This window comes from Amphiprion ocellaris, chromosome 19 (assembly GCF_022539595.1).
Source record: "Amphiprion ocellaris isolate individual 3 ecotype Okinawa chromosome 19, ASM2253959v1, whole genome shotgun sequence".
In the NCBI taxonomy this organism is placed as follows: domain Eukaryota; kingdom Metazoa; phylum Chordata; class Actinopteri; family Pomacentridae; genus Amphiprion; species Amphiprion ocellaris.
The window spans coordinates 1284183-1299954 of record NC_072784.1 but is presented as its reverse complement, the minus strand read 5'-3'; positions in this window follow the sequence as shown (position 1 = coordinate 1299954).

Here is a 15772-nt window from a genome sequence, read left to right as displayed (position 1 = left end):
TCCACTGTGAAATACTGTCGACTTTCATCCCGTGGTCCTGAACTTCCAGGCAAATGTAACCGCCTTAAAAGAGAGATTAAGTCTCCAGTCGATTCGTATGCAGCTTGTGAAGGGAGACGCTGCTTTCTTTTGAGATTTATCAAGTCCAAAAACAGACTGAGAACCACCTTTGATTTTTAGGCTAGATCAGTGTGCATGACTGACATCTGTACGAGGGAGCTACATGAACTAATCTGGACCAGAAAATAGATTAAAGATGTAAAAGTCAATCATGAAACCCAGTGATTTTTTTTTAGGCATTATTAGGTTTTTGAAAAGAGTAGACGTAAGGAATGTAGTGTTTCATTTCCCTAAATTTGCAAGATTCTTTTCAAGAAGCATATTAAAAAGCTCCACCACGTTTACAGTCAGACAGCGGATGAGATATTTCTGTCGTGTATGAAACAAGCTGATATATATAAAGACGTTCTAACTCGTAGGTTTCCTGAAGAGTCAGTCTGTGCCTGTTCACATAGAGATGTTGCTTCTCCGTCTCAGACTTTGTTCAGTGCTTTCTTTATTTGTTATTTGGTTCCTAAAAACTAAGTGAATTGAATTTGAATTTCATATGTTTTCAGACCAAGGATTCTTTTTGGATTTTACCTGTAAAGAAAATGATCTGCTGTTTATCTCAAGTTAACCCCTTGATGCCTATTGTCGCAAATTCTCATCATACCACTTTCATTCAGACTGCAGCAGAGATGGCGTATCCATTCCCCCAATGCTGGTTTTTCATATTCAATACGTACCTCGGAATCTTTTAAAGCACTGGTTTCTGGTAGGACTGAATCCGAGTGGGACCTAATTATCATATATCTGTTATTATTATTATATATCTGTTCTATATGCAATAGATAAATGAACAATTTCCACTTATTTTAGCATCAGCTGGAAAGCAAAAACACACAAGTTCTTTTTTAAAATTTAATTGTAAATAAATTCAGGCATCAAGGGGTTAATATCTCCAGAGTTATAACAGCCATAGAATAAGGTGAGGACACAAACAAATGTGCTTCCAGCAGATCGAGATATTTGATTGGCTACAGTTGAGGCCGATTTCTTAATTATAGGCTCTTAAAAATGAAGAAAAAATGCACAATTTTTAATTAGATGCAATATTGGGACTCCTGAAAGTGTATAAATATGGATGTATCCTTATTTCCGACAAAAAATATAGTCTTTGGTTGACATTTTCCCATCTTTTGACACCTGTAACATCCGTTTTATTTGAAGTGTGGTAAATACGGCAAGCCAAGGTTCCAATTTTTTGCAATTTCCACATGTCAAATGGTGATGTGGAGTCATAACATGGACCACAGCAACTAGCATACATAGATAGATAGATAGATAGGCCTTTATTGTCCCTGAGGGGATATTCATTGTCACAGGCACTGTCAGGTACGTAAGAAATACACATATCACAAACAGTTAGACACAGGACAGTAGGACAACACACATGCTGGAGAGAGAAGGGTGGCAAACATACTATGGGTGATTAGGGGCAGCAATGGCGGAGGGGACAAAGCTTTTGCTGCTCCCGTTTCCACCTTAGAGTCCTGTATCTCCAGCCAGAGGGTGGTAGGGAGAAGTGGCTGTGGAGGGGATGGTCCGAGTCCCTGCTGACTGTCGAGCCATGTGTGTCACAGCTCTATTGTTGAGGCTGGAGAGGTCCATGGTGGGCAGATTAATCATTTTGGATGCTATGTGTGTGATCTTAGTGAGTCTGTTTCTGTTGGAGATGGAGAGCATGTTGAAGTAGCAGGGAGAGCAGTATAAGGATAAGGATGGGTTGTATGATGCTGGTGTACAATAGTAACAGGAGGTGTGGAGCGACAGAGAGGGCACGGAGCTTACGGAGGATGTGGAGTCATTGTTGGGAGCATTTATGGATGTCAGAAACATGGTGTTCAAAGCTAAGTTTATTGTCAAGTGTGAGTCCGAGGTATTTGAAGTGATGAACACGTTCAGCTGTTTCGTGGATGGTGGTAGGAGCCAGGTCCGGGGTGCTTGAGTGGGTGTGGATGAGTAGCTCCTTGGTTTTGGCCACATTCAGTTCCAGGTAGTTTGCCTCCTAGTTTAAAGCTGCTTGAATTCCTCTCTGTATTTTTACAATTATTGTTTGGTTTTCTTTGGCCAATAAATGTCTAAATGCAGCAGACACAATGATTCACCCTGACTGTCAGCTGTTTCAAGCCTGTTTTATGCTTGATGTGTCCACGAGGTCCGTGCGGCTCAGTGTGGATAAATTCCGTCATTTTAGCAGCCACGCCCCCTTAGCAGCCACGCCCCTTAGCAGCCACGCCCCCTTTCACGGCCTTTCTCAAGCGGAACATTTCCATGTCATGCACATCCAAATATTTCTAACTACGCGGACAGAAACACATGGAAAACTGTTGGAAGAACAGGAGCTTCTAGCAACTGAAGTTCAGAAATCCAGGAATTTATACATTTCATCACCCAGAGATCACCATGGTAACCGGGTTATGAACAATTCATGGCGTGAAATTAAAACTAACTGCTGAACCAGTAAAATGTCATGTTGTAAGTGGTGTAAACAAACTTCTTCTACTCTAGTACTGTGGTAGACGTGTGTTTGCGATACACTGCCCCCTGCAGGTTGGGAGCAGACGGCGCATGCAGTACAAAGTCACACACGTTCTCTCCAGCGGATTTCAAAGTGTCTCATTTCCACGTGTCACGTTCCTGTGGAAATCATAACCCAGGCTTTAGTCTCCACCAAGAGTTGAGAAAGATGTCTGGATCTTTAGCTGCTTAACGCTCAGCTTACTGTGTTTGTCTGAGCAGGTAGAGTGCAGTCGGTTTGTAGAGACCTTTAACTAAAAACTGCCACCTGCTGCTGAAAGCTCGATGAGAGCTGTGGGACTCAGTCAGAACTGTGAAGATTGGGGCTGTTAAACCAAAACAAAGAGTTTAACGGCTTTAAGTACAAGAAAAATTACAGCATTAGATGAAAATTCGCTGTGGGTTCATCGCTATGAATGACCACGGATAGTCTACTGATCAATACTTCATATAAAACATATTGATTAGTGCAGCATTAATGAATCTGGGTGCTTCATAAGCATGAAACCAGATCAGGGTTCGGCCCCAAGTGGACCGTAAACATGGACGGTATTTAAAGGTGTCCACAAAGCTGGTGGCGATGTCTGCCCAGAGGATGACATGTCTTCATGACAGGTCAGAGCGTGTTAGTGTGTTACATGGCTCTAACACGGGCTATAGAGTAGTCAGAGGCTGTTCCTCGCTCTGATTGGCTGCTCACAGTGTTTGTTCCTGGTTACAGCGTTGCCGAGGAAGCAACATTTTACACCTGGTCGCCAACACTCTGACACTGTAGAGCCGCAGCCAGTGAACACACACACACACACACACACACACACACACACACACACACACACACACAAACACACAGGGCTGGTAAGCCTTAGTTAAACACTCTAATGTGGAATCATCTCTCCCGCTCCCTCTTAGACAAACACACACAAATGGCTGGAGGCAAATATTACTTCATCCTAAGTATTTTCAAATCATGTGATGACAGAAGCAGGCAGAGCGGAGGACACACACACACACACGCAGCCGGCTGTGGTTTGGGTTGAGCTGCGGTGTGTGTGTGAGGTTAACAAGCTCTTACAACCTCGTTAACACGCCGATGAAAGACAGAGCGAGGGAGAGAAAGAGAATAAAAACCCACCAGAAAGAAAAGGTGAACGGCTGGAATCATTTGCTTTTCTTCTCAAGAGGCTCTTAAATAAACTCTCTGACTCTTTTCAAGTGTGTGTATATTAGCAGTTATACTCCAAACCAAATCAGTATTATCTTTCTGTATGTCCTCGCCTGGTCGCTCACATCTCTGACTGAATGTCTGCCATATGTGTTTGGAAAACTGTTGCAGGATTTACTGATTTTGTGGATTCATCAGCTCTGTGAAAGCTTCTTAAAATTATATGAAATACAAAACAGGTTCATGATTTAGTCAGCGTGCACTTCTCTGTTATTTCTCGACCAGTTTGTCTTCTAATATGTGTGAAAAAGCTGCCTGAACAGCAGATAATAACACTCACATTGGATGATTTAACCCTCGCGTTTCCTGGGGGTCATAACTGACCCATTTTAAAGTTCAAAAATGTGGAAAAAAAAATATTTTGCTGCATGTTTTGATGTTGCTTTATCTCCTCATCCAAACTGTTCCAGAGTTTTACCCCACAGAATGAAATACAGAATCTTTCATTTAGCTTATTTTGAAGTTGTATTCTCCTTTTAACCCTCCTGTCATCCTCATTTACAGGCACCAAAAAATATTGTTTCCTTGTCTGAAAAAAAATCTGCAAAAAAATTCCCCAAATTTCTGAAAATTTGCAAAACCTTCAGGAAGAAAATTCCAATAATTTCGTAAAAGTTTCCCTTGAAAGTTTTATTTTTAAAAAATGCCCCAAATTTGGCAAGAAAATTCTTGTAAATATTTTTTCAAAAATGAGTAAAAATCTTCCAAAAAATCCTAAAAATATCTAAAGTGATTCCATATATATCAGTAAAACTTCTAATATTATCTTTACAAACATTCACATAAAAAGGTTGATTTTTTGTGAATGTTCTTAAGAAACATTTTTAACATTTCTTTTTTTCCACCAAAAAATGTTCAAAGATTTCCCAGAAGTTTCACTGTGAAAATATCACCACATTTTCAAACTTTAAAACGGGTCAATTTTGACCCGCAGGACGACTCGAGGGTTAAATGATGTCCCCCTTCTCCATCCCTAAACATTCTCTGTGTGTTGTTATATTGGTGCAGTGTCCAGAAAGTGGAGCACCAATGCATTCAGTGTGAGTGTCTTTTCTGTAGCAACGTGGAAATCAAGCGTTATGACGGTAGGTAGATGTCTCTAGATAGATGTCTCACCAGTCTGCCATGTCAGCATCATTCAAGGGTTTTGCAGAATCAACCACGTTTTTAATCTGACATCAGGATTCTATGAACAGATCAGTATTTTCATCGCTTTTAACTCTTCAGTGTTTATTGTAACAGGATAGTGTGATTTTTTTGCCTGTGTGATGGTCATGAACCTCTATTTTAATCCCTATCACACACTTTGAATGCCTCCTATGTACATACAGTAAATGAGTTCATTCAGTGAAGCGTGGCAGAACAGTTGACACGCCACTGAGAGGATGTAGGGTCAAGAGTTTGCTGTAAAAGTGAACAAACTTTTCTTTGTTTCACCTGAATGTGACGTGTTCTCAGTTGTTACGGATGATGCATCACATGGCGAGAGGAGAGCACTTTGTTGGACATGGGGTTTAGTTTTAGGTCAATAGATGAAAGTAGAGCAACTTCTGTGCGGCGCTTCAGTTATATTTTGCAGGCAGCTATTCTCTCTAAAAAGAGACACTAAAATGATAACAATAGCTGGATTCTCATAGTACAACTTTCACCAATAAAGCACTATTACATGTAAATATTGGCAAAAATGTTGAAGCTATAAATAAAAATGACGAATGTTCACTATTTATTGCAAAAGAAATGATAGAAATTTTCAAACAACTCAGCTGTAAAAAATGATCTATTCATCAAAGAATGCGCTGCTAACTTCATATTCCTGAACACTAGACTGAAATTAAATGACAATAACATATGTATGGGAATATAAATACTTTTTTAAAAACAAATAATAACTACACAGTAAAAAAAAAAGTAAACTTACGGTGAAAAACTGTCAAACCATGATGTAAAAATCTGTAACCTCTAAAACAGTTGGACACCATTTATTTAACACTGAATCACCATAAAGAAACTGTATTTTTTTTTATTTCTCTGCTCTTGGACAGTTATTTCAAAGGAAATTGCAAATCACTACTGTCACTTTAACATTTATTTTACAAAATAATACAATTTTTTCACAGTTAGATGTACATCTTGTGCTGATTTATTTGAGGTAAAAATTACAGTTTGTACCGGTCAAATTAATGTACTTTCATGTTAATAACTGACATATGCTTTAATATTTATGACAGCTATAGCCATGTCATTGATTAAAAAATGAATATATTTAATGTTAAATACACAAACTGTTGTGCTGATAATGGAAAACAAGCTGTAATATTTAGAGTAGGTCACACAAGCTTAATTTTATGTGGTATTTTTCATGTAAATTTTCAAGATTTTAAAGGTTAAAACTTTTTTTTTAGAGTAAAATATGGAATGAAGCACATTTTTTTTAACCATAAATCAAACAATGTCAATACAATTTCTTTACCCATAATTTTACAGCAGCATTCTGGCGACCACAGCTGCTGGAATTTTATATATATATAAAAAAAATTACAGTGTACATGATCATTTGAAACAGGGGTGTCAAACTCATTCTAGTCCAGGTTCCAAATTCATCCCATTTGATCTCCAGTGGACTGGACCAGTAAAACCACAGCATAATAACCTCTAAATAACCACAACTCCTGATGGTTCCTTTGTTTTAGTGCAAAAAAAGTACATTCTGAAAATGTTCACATTTAAGGAATTATCTTTTTACAAAACATCATGAAAAAACCTGAAATTTATGAAGAAAAATAAATTCAGTTTCAACAATATTAGGCCTCATTTTATCATTTACACATTACAACTTCCAGATCACAGTTTATCTACAAAAAGGCACAAAACTTTCAGTCACAGCTATCTGGAAACAGAATGAGTGTTTTACTTTATGATCAAAATGATTAAAATCTGACAAAAAAACAACAAAAACAAGAGAAAATATCAACAAAAATGAACACAAAATGACAAAAGCGAGAAACAAAATGCTAAAAAAAATGAGACAAATGACACGAAACAAAATAAAAAAGACAAAAAATTTGACAAAGTTACAAAACGACAAAAATGGACAAATGACAACAATGAGACAAAAAATTGTACAAACGACACAAACAAGAGAAAAAGCTGATTTAGCCACACAAATAAGAAACACTCCACATTTTAGTAACATCAGGTTTTCTAGCAAATTAGTTGTGACCTCAGCTAATATTGTGGCCTAAATCCTAAAAAGTTTTATCTGTAGTAGCAGGCAGTATTAACCCTAGTGTCGTCCTGCGGGGTCAAATTAACCCGTTTTAAAGTTTGAAAATGTGGGTTGAAAATATATATTTTCACAGTGAAACTTCTGATGTCCACATTTTCAACATTTTTGGGAAATCTTTGAACATTTTTGGTGGAAAAAAAGAAAATTTAAAAATGTTGCTGAAGAACATTCACATAAAAATCAACCAAAATCCAGCGAATTCACTGGATTTTGGTTGATTTTTATGTGAATGTTCTTAAAGAAAATAGAATTTTTACTGATATATGTGGAATCACTTTAGATATTTTTAGGATTTTTTTTGGAAGATTTTTACTCATTTTTTGAAAAATATTTACAAGAATTTTCTTGCCAAATTTGGGGATTTTTTAAAAAATAAAACTTTAATGGCAACTTTTAAGGAATTATTGGAACTTCCTGAAGGTTTTGCAAATTTTCAGAAATTTGGGGGAATTTTTTTGCTGAATTTTTTTCAGACAAGGAAACAATAATTTTTTTTTGGTGCCTGTAAATGAGGACAACAGGAGGGTTAATACTAGCAGTAGTGGTTTCATTCTGTGGCAGCTCCTGGAGGACTTTCCATCCAGAGGAGCTGCTTTTTACCTCAACCATCCAGTGGGTGGCAGTGCAGCGTGTAAGGTTTTTGGACGTATCGTGTGTGTTTGTGTGTCCCAGTGTGTGTGTGTGTGTTTGTGTGGTATTTTGCAATCTCAGGTGTCTCTTTGTTTCATAGTGAGTTAATTTTATCCAAACTACATTGCTGCTGACACACACACACACACACACACATACACACACACACACACACCACACACACACACACACACACCCACTACACAACTAGCATCAGAATTAAATATAACTAGTTTTATTAATGGAGGAACATTAGCAGAACTAGTTCTATTTACTCCCCCTCTCCTCTGCAATAACGCAGCAGTAATATTGAATATCCAGCGTAATAATGCTCGTGTGATGTACTTTCTCAGTTTGACTAACCCCCTAATTGAAAACTGATGGCAGGGGCTACACACACCCACACACACACACACACACACACACACACCACACACACACACACACACACACACACACACACACACACACAGAGCTGGGATGGTGTTTGGCAAGAGTCCAAAGAGGTACTGACAGATCTGCTCAGCAAAACCTCCCCTGTTCACACACACACACACACACACACACACACACACACACACAGAGCTGGGATGGTGTTTGGCAAGAGTCCAAAGAGGTACTGACAGATCTGCTCAGCAAAACCTCCCCTGTTCACACACACACACACACACACACACACACACACACACACACAACCTCCTCCCTCTCTTCACACTCTGGGTGACCCTGACATCAGCCCTGCGCTCTCTTCATCACTACGTCGCCATGGCAACAAGCCCTGGGGTATGGCTGTGCACTAAAGTTGTGTGAAGCGTTTGGTCGATAATGTGGAGCTGCTCCTTTCTTTCTTTCTTTCTTTCTTTCTTTCTTTCTTTCTTTCTTACATCTTTGTGATCACAACACACAAAAACAAACACGTATATTTCCACATTATGCTCTAAATTCAACATACACAGGCATATTATTTTGTTTCTTCTAGACATGACTATAATTAAAATCAGACTCCAGCATGTGTGATTGCTCTGTGAAGCCTCCAGATCTAAACCAGCTCCTCCTCAGTGTTTTTAGCTGCTCTCTGATAGCTGCAGGCTGGGAGTGTGTAACTCTGATATGGGCTGAGGGTCAGGGTGTGGTGTGTGTGTGTGTGTGTGTGTGTGTGTGTGTGTGTGTGTGTGTGTGTGTGTGTGTGTGTGTGTGTGTGTGTGTGTGTGTGTGTGTGTGTGTGTGTGTGTGTGTGTGTGTGTGTGTCACAATGAAAAGGAGATAGCCTCTTGACTTTCCTGAGTGCTGTCACTGAGTAGGAGGCTTGACACCTCACACACCACCACTTCCTGCAGTACCCCGCCACCAACATTAGGGGGCGATCTGCACTGTGTCTGAACTGGAGGATGCACTGAAGGTGTGTAGTGGTATGGATATTAATATTTATTAGAGCTGTAATTGAGTGAGATTTGAGTTCTGTCCTGCAGCAGATTGATGCTGGTTGTGTCAGTGGCTGTTGTAGAATTTGAAAGACATTTATAATCACAAGTCTGTTGTCTGTATGTAAAAAAAAAAAAGGCTGGTCAAATGAATCTTAAATGTGGAAAGAGCTGCACACTAACAACTAACATGGATTTATTATAACTTACAGAGATCAACCTTTTACGCAAACTACCTTTTCTGGGATGGAACAATCCAAGGGAGGTCCTGTTATCACTAACCATCGTGTCGTCCTGTTTTAAAGTTTGAAAATGTGGGAAAAAATATATATTTTCACTGTGAAACTTCTGATGTCCACATTTTCAACATTTTTGGGGAAATCTTTGAACATTTTTTGGTGGAAAAGAAGAAATGTTAAAAATGTTCTTAAAGAAAATATTAGAAGTTTTACTGAAATATATTGAATCACTTTAGATATTTTTTAGGATTTTTTTGGAAGATTTTTTATTCATTTTTTGAAAATATTTACAAGAATTTTCTTGCTAAATTTGGGGAATTTTTTTAAAAAAATAAAACTTTAAAGGAATTATTGTAATTTTCCTTCCAGAAGGTTTTGCAAATTTTCTGAAATTTGGGGATTTTTTTTTGCTGAATTTTTGGATTTTTTTCAGACAAGGAAATGATATTTTTTGGTGCCTGTAAATGAGGACAAAAGGAGGGTAATATGGCTCCATTATCAGGAAATCAAAAAAACACAAAACTATTAAAATAAAAAGTATTTTACATTTAAATACTGAAAAATCCATACAGTAAGAATTTAAAGCAGTGAAAATCAGGTTTTAATTTAATATGGTCAAATAAAGAAAGCTAAATATGACATGACAAATAAGGCAAATGTAAAAAAAAAACAAAAAACATGACTATATATGCTTAAAAATGTACTTCAACAGGAAAATAATATATATAATAATATATATTCCCAATCTCTATTTGCATAAAGTGGTGCCATTACCTTTGTTAGTGTTATTTGGCCAGATATGTAGAGGACAAGCCATCAGTTTGAACCCAGAAGAAGACAAAAAACACAACAATTTGAGGCCAGGAGGTGACTTTAACCTGTAGATTCGGGCTGTTTCTCTCCTCAACAGTAATGAATCCAAGGTTCCATTATATGTAATTATCTATAACTCCTAACAACATCCTCCAAATAAGACAGGATGTAATGATTAGCTTCAAGGAAACTCAGCAAGATACAGTTCTACACCTTACAATACCACAATCTAAACAAACTTTTCGATCTTACTCATACACAAATACAACCTTTAGGCTAAATAGAAGGAAAAATCCACTTTTTGTGTGTGCTATTAGAGGAAATACATCTATAATTGCCATTAGGTATTCGGGCTAACATACTTTGCAAGAACTTAACCAAGAAAATCAAAAGAAAACAACCAGAATCAGAGAAAAGATACCAAGTGAGAAGTTAGTCAAGTTAATGATTAATTTACCCAACAGACCATTTATTCTCCAGAGGATCTTCCCAAGACATTTAGCCTAAAAATACATCTGAGTAAAAGCTGTTTTCACTAAACTTTAACTAGGCTGTGCTGCAGCAGAAAATGCTGAAGCAAAGCTTTGAAGATAATACAGAAAGTGAATCCTGACTCCAACACACGGTCAAGTCAAGTCTGTACTGAAATTCAAAGATTGCAAGTCAAAAAATCCTTCAGACGTGTGGAAATTGGGTGATAAAATCTCCCCACTTAGATGCAAGAATAACTGCAGTAATAGAGCTGCTAAAAGTCAAAACAGAGAAAGGCTGCATAGCCAAGCATGTTTTGGCTCAGAGTAAGATGCTATTATGTGCTGTGGTAGAAATCCTCTGAATCAGATTCCTGCTGGAAGATTCTGTGGTTCAGGATGGATATCCAACGGCAACACTGACTATCGGGTTAGCAATTTATGTAGTGGGTTGAAGAGTAACTGGTAGATGGGTGTAAAGCATGACCAGGAGATTAAGTCTCTACTCACATGCCTTTAATTAACCTCTTTAATCACCACACTGTAGCCACAACCACAGCCATACTCTGTCAGTCAGTGATACTATCAGGAAGGCTGTCATTGACTGTAATCCAGGGTTTTAAAGAATTATCTGATGTTCTTGCCTGGTGGTGGGGCTGATTACTGTTTTTGCTGCTGCTGTACCACCTCTACTGTTTCTGCACAGAGTCATCATTTAGTAAGGATCAGGTAAATCTCTAGTCTAGTGTATCCTGTATCCCCTAAAACCATGACAGACATTAAACCTGTCTTCGTCCAGTCCTGTGTTTAAACTCAAGCATGTAAGGTTATTCCAGTAATATAGTGATTCTTGAAGCCATTTATGCTGGATTTTGGGGGTATATTTTGCTGATATTTAGTGGAACTCACACTGTTTCCTGTGCCCCTCTCTACCACAAAGCAGAATATTTCCAATAGCTGGCGAGACGTTCTTTTTTATCACATCCTCCTCCATTTTTTTTCTCCAAGCGTATGTTTGGTGATTGAGGCCAAAGAGCTCAATTTGAACTTCATCCGTCCACAACAGCTCCAGATGTTTCCTTGCATACTTTGCATACCAGATACTACCTTGTGTGATAAGCTCAAAGGTAAGGTTTCCTTCTGATGACTCTTCCATGTAGATCCTGTTTGTGCATCACCTCCCCAGCAGTCTTATGGGTTTTTTTCTTTGTCTTTCTGCCCGACAGACTAATGTGCACTTTTATCTGAAAGTTTTCTCGCTCTCCCAGATCCTGTCTCAACTTCACCAATTCTACTTAAATGACGTTTGAGACAGTGGAAATTACAAGCTGGAAGTGCTTTGATATCTTTCTACAGAGTTCTTCTGCTTTGTAGGCATCAGTTAGATCCATTTTCGATCCTCAGTCAGTTGCCCATGGTTGTTGAGTGTTAACACAACATTTGAAGAGTCTGAGATTTTATCAACCTCTGACTTCCCAAAGGCCTAACTCTTCAGTTAAGGCATGATGGGGTTTATAAAATTCTGACTAGAAGTAGGGAGCATAAAACTTCCACATACACCTGTAAAATCAATCAGTTAGCAACAGATATAGTGTACGTCCACCTTTTGTCTCCAGAACAGCTCCGACCCATCAGGCCATGAACACCAGACCTCTGTGGATATAATGTGCTGTCGGACACTGGGACATTGGTCATGTTGGTTCGAGCTAAGCCTTTGTCAATCATATAATCAGTATTATTCTGGTCTTCAGATGCTGGGTTGACTTGGGATCTGGGGAGTTTCGATGCATTGGGCTCTTTGATTTGGTCCTCCAGCTATTCTTGAGCAGTTACTGAGGGGTGTCGAGGTGTGTTGTCCTGCTGGGTGTTGGTATTATACTGCTTTTGTTGTCCATAAAAAGTCTACTTGGGAGACTTTGTTGCACACCTGTAGGTCATATCTACATATTCTGCACATCCACGCTACTGCTGAGTACTGTTGATCTTCCAGTGTCCTCATCAAACATACAGAAATTTGGTTCTGCATGTGCACATGTATGAAGTGGTCTCCTGGACTTCGAGTGTGTTTGCAGATGAGGAAAGTATAATACCGGTCTTAATTTGTTGGTACGTGTAGAAGAAACAATCACAGGAATGTCAGGACCAAACTTTTGCCAGCGAAAATTAGATTGTGAGAAGATGATCACTGTCATTTATGTCAGCGGTCATGTGGATCTTCTCAATGATTTGATCATCTCATACTCATAATTTACAATGGATAGCTATATTTGCCATGTCTGTCCAATACTCAAATTCATATCAATGTTCAAGGAGTGCATTTTTGTACAAGATTTAATTGTTGAGCTGAAGTTGCTTTTTATTTTTTGTCCAGTCTTAGCTGGAATGTGATTATCCAGCTGCCAAATATACCTTTATCTATCTATCTATCTATCTGTCTGTCTGTCTGTCTGTCTGTCTGTCTGTCTGTCTGTCTGTCTGTCTGTCTGTCTGTCTGTCTGTCTGTCTGTCTGTCTGTCTGTCTGTCTGTCTGTCTGTCGCTGTATCTGCCTGGTTGCCATGGTTGCGGTGTCAGCCAGGGTCGGGACCTGACGGGATCCGACTGTAAATGAGGGCCGAGGGGCTCTGATGAGAATGGGTGATGGGTTCTCGGTTGCTACGGTAACAGCAGATTCTCCTCGCCGTCTCCCTCCGTCTCCAGTTATATCTTCATCTCCTTCCGTCTCTTTAGTCTTTAAAAAAGGAACAAACAAAGGAAGACGTGTGACGTTTCTGTCAGATTTTCTTGTCTTAAATATTTGTATTTTTGCAGCAGGTGGAGATGAAGGTTGAGGAATTAATCTGCACTGTGGCTGATGTGGTCTTATAGCATGCAGACTGACATCCAGTTCATCTGTTGAGACACTACACTTAATAATTCATCCCTCTCAATAAGTAATTGATCCTAATATGTTAATAATCCAGACTCTACTAATGTATACTCACACTGAGATACTGATGGACGGATTCATTGATTGACTGTAAGGCAGATGATCACAAACACCTGACTGTTTTTCTGAGATCTTTCTTGTGCTGTTTCTCCATCATCCATCCATCCATCCATTATCTATACACCGCTTATTCCTCACTAGGGTCGCGGGGGGGGCTGGAGCCTATCCCAGCTGACTCGGGCGAAGGCAGGGGACACCCTGGACAGGTCGCCAGTCTGTCGCAGGGCTACATATATAGACAAACAATCACTCTCACATTCACACCTACGGGCAATTTAGAGTAATCAATTAACCTCAGCATATTTTTGGTCTGTGGGAGGAAGCCGGAGTACCCGGAGAGAACCCACGCATGCACAGGGAGAACATGCAAACTCCATGCAGAAAGATCCCGGGAAAGCCGGGACGCGAACCAGGGATCTTCTCGCTGCAAGGCGAAAGTGCTAACCACTACGCCACTGTGCAGCCCGTTTCTCCATCATCTGCAATTATTTAAATGTTTGGGACTCGAGACTCGAACGCAATTAGGAAGGCAAACTTTTAACATCTCACATGTTGATTTCATTGTAATTCTTTGATAGAGAATTCCCAAACATTCATTCATGTCTGTAGAAAAGTTGTTACCTGATTTCTATGAAGGAAATTTGATTCCTAGAACAGCAAATCATCGGAGTGTGGAAGTATGTTTGGAGATAAGTTATGCTCCTCTACACGTATGGGAATAATGGTGCCTTTTTCTTCTTTTTTTGTTAAAAGAGAAGTTGGTCCAAGTGCTCTGCAGTGAGACCACTTTGTTTGGCTTCTAACCTTGTGTTCCCAGCTGCAGAGTTACAACCAAAGAAACCATCCTCCTCCTCAGCACTCTATAGGTGCCTGCATGGGGAATAGAGTATTTTTAGTATTGTTAGCTCAAAGGTTTGTAATCTTACATCTTGCAAGTTAGTTCATTCCACAATGTGGGTAAAACACTTCCAGTACCTGCCTCGTGTTGTCAGATTATTTCTATGTACTACTGATTTGTTTGGCAGGAAGCATAAAACATATTTTACTGTATTTTTGTTAAGACTGAAACTTGTGTGTGTTATCATACATTCACCCACACTTCTATCTCGCCTCCTACAGATTCTATATAGAACCAGAAAAGCTGCTGCCTGGAAAATCTGTTTCCACTTAACATAATTCCCCCCAGAAATTACAGTTTTGTCAAAAATGTATACAAATAAGAACCTAAATATGATCCTTAAGAGACAGGAAACTCTTGTTCTGTCAACATGCCAGTGGGAAACACTAACATTAATTAAAGACCCCTCTAATGAAAATAAAGTCTTTCACTATGTTAACGTGTCCGTATGGCATTGACCAACTCTGTCAACTTGCGGTTGGGAGGATTTCTGTATCATTCTTCTTCTTCAGAAGCAGTTTCTGGCTTGAATATGTTTGGCTGCATTAAGGCCTCTACACAGTGTGTGATTTTCCCAGACCAAAGATAACGACGGTGAGAGAACGGTGGTGATATCTTTGGTCTTGGCTCTAAGTCGGTGGTCCTACGTCGCACTGTGAGACAGGTTCAAGGATGGCCATTGTCATGGCGACCAAAGACATGCTGCCATAAAATTCTGACTGTCAGATATTCTTGGTGATCATCTCACAGTGTGATGCTGCTGGACCTACGACAACTAACTAACCAATAGAAATGCAGGATGAAATGACATACTGGTCAGCGCCACACTGGAGCTGAACCCAGATAGTAGCATGTTTTGTTGGAAAATGACAGATCATAACAGTAAATGCTAACATAAAATGCTAGTAGATGCTAACAAGTGCTTACTTCAAGCTCCCTTTGCAAAATTGGCATCCTAGATTGGCCTCTCTTTCCGAGCCACGACTGCATCCATATTCTCCTCCTTTTTTGGGGGATCGAAACACATAAATGTCAGCAGGGTGAGGGCTCCGTTCATGTTTGGTTAGTTTCCCTGTGATTGTAGGGTTCATGTTTGGTTAGTTTCCCTGTGATTGTAGGGTTCATGTTTGGCTAGTTTCCCTGTGATTGTAGGGTTCATGTTTGGCTAGTTTCCCTGTGATTGT